Below are 2,543 nucleotides of genomic sequence, written 5' to 3'. Positions count from 1 at the left end.
AGTATACTGATCGCATTTCCAAAAATCACGAGGATGGAGGGAAAGCATCAGAGGGTTAAGAATCAAAGAAAATAAACGCAAACCATGGGGCCATCGCATCCCTGCAAAATCAATGACTGCGATGAGAGTTAATACAGCTTCACAATTAATTTTAATACGAGAGCTGAAGAAAGGGTAGGTCAGCGCATATACTTAGAATCGAACGCAAGTTGTGTCTTTTGCGGTGATGCTTCACCTTGTGAGGAATGCCCAGCAAACCCTAGTTAGTATGCTTCATTGAAGAGATGATCCCTTTTTCTAATACATACAACCCCGGAGTTCACCACCTCAAATTTTGCCTTGGAAGGAATCAAACAACAAAAATTTTCAACCTATGCCACAAAGAAGGCCACCAAGTTCTTTCAAATGCAACAACAGTTCAACTAGCGTCAAGGGCAAGTAGCTCACAACAACACTGCAATCCTTTTTGCGAGAGCTTATCTTACTCGTAGTTGGATGTTCGCATGACACACGTGGGGGCAAGCCAAAACGAAAGTAAGTCACCAGGATCAACGCATAAATAAATGACCGCAACTCCACTACCAAATTGGTATGAGTTTAATCTGAGAAAGAGTGCATTGCTCGTAGTTGGATGTCCGCATGACACACGTGGGGGCAAGCCAAAATGAAGGTAAGGCACTTGGATCAGCGCAAGGTCAGAGAAATATATATATATATATATAGGAAGAAATTTTTTGTGCAAGGATAAAATCATTTGACACCTCGGTAAGAATTTTTTTTTTCTATTTTGAAACAAATCACGCGATATTCCGGAATTTAGTAAAGTCCTTTTGAAAGTTAAACTTGTAGTCCCTAGGTCTTAGAAATATTTTAAGAAGAGACTTGAATAAGACTTAAGAACTTTTCAGTGGACTTGCTAAAGGAATCTTTAGCTCATGCTTAAGGACAAGCATTATTTAAATTTGGGGGTATGATAATGGGCAGAAATGCACGTTATCATAGTGCTAAGTTATTAAACAATGTTGGATTGCGTTGATAAAATATGTTAAATTGCGTCCATTAAGCATAAATTGTATAATATTGCGGTCGTATGCATTTAGCACATTAGAACTATTGATTTTTGTATTTTTGTGCAGAATATGCGTTAACGCAATGGAAGATTGCGATCATAGGAAATTATTAATCAAGTGCAACTTCACCGCAAGACTTTGCGTTGATCGTGCTTGCAAACATTCACCCGAGAAGGATTGCAAAAACTTGATCAACGCAACATGGTGAACACATCTGGGTGAAAGGCCAATTAAGAGCGATGGGACAGAAAGCTGATGACAGTTGAATCCAAATTAAGTTGACAGCCGATAACGGTCACAAAGTACATTAAGCTTTATCGGTAACAATCATTGGGCCCGTCAATCAGGAATTAAAGCTGTCCCATCTGTACAACTGGGGGAGAGAAGTTGCCTTTCACCATTGATTCCCTATAAATACCAAGTGCATTCTTCAGAAAAGGGGTTAACAAGTTCACGATACATATAACCAGTTGCTTCTGTTCATAGTTTTCTTTTCCATTTTATGGCAGAGCAAGAGAAGAGTGGTGGCACCGGAGATCGCTCAAGGAAACTTGAGAGAGAACTTTGGGGCGTAAGAGTAGAGAGCGGGCCGATTCTCGTGAGAGCGAGATTATCTTTAGAGCACGAGTAGAAAAAGTGTAAACGCCTGGCAGCAAAAAATTGCTACCAGGCTCTTTATTATACTTGCATTGTTATTTGTACTTCATCTTCATATCTATTCAATGGAAGTTCTATTTCTACATCTGCTCACTCTCTTAATACGCATGAGTAGCTAAACTAGTTGAATGGGTTGAGAAGAACTAAGCTAACATGACCTAGGAAGTTTATTGCTTACGATTGTCTTGTTTTATGCTGTGCAAAATACCCTTTAGAGTTACTCGAGAGAGAGTCTAAAGAAAGAACCTAATGTCTCGAGAGAGCTAGGTTAGAATCTGGACTCGAAAGAGCAAGATTAGGCTTGCATAAACAAGAGATAGGGACTTAGAGATAAGCTCTGTTTGTCAACACTACATCACATGCACCCTCGGAATAGGTATGATATTATGTGGTCGCATATTTGTGTGGATGTCACTTTGTCATCACATAAATAGGAATAAGGTTTCGCATATATATTGCATGCGTTCTAGTATTAGATTCCGTAGCATTCACGCCGAGAGGTGGTTTACTATTGTATGCATGTTGCATAATCGCAAAGCATTAACGCATTCTAAGGAGTGTTAGCTGAAACTTTTCTCAACCCGTTCACCGCATATTCATCGTATTTCCCATTTACCAACTCTTTTCAAACTCCGCCACATTTGTTATTTATTTTCATCAACGCAAACAACAAACCCAACAATTTATTTATTTAACTGGTTACCGCATGTCTTCATAAAAATCACCAACGCAACTATTTTCACAAGTCCCTATGTTCGACCCTGGACTTACCAGGAAACTTAGAGGAATTTACACTTGAATTACGCTAGGGAAACT

Source organism: Benincasa hispida, chromosome 5, assembly GCF_009727055.1.
Source record: "Benincasa hispida cultivar B227 chromosome 5, ASM972705v1, whole genome shotgun sequence".
Taxonomy (NCBI): domain Eukaryota; kingdom Viridiplantae; phylum Streptophyta; class Magnoliopsida; order Cucurbitales; family Cucurbitaceae; genus Benincasa; species Benincasa hispida.
The sequence above is the reverse complement of the archived record's forward strand: the minus strand, read 5'-3'. Positions refer to the sequence as shown.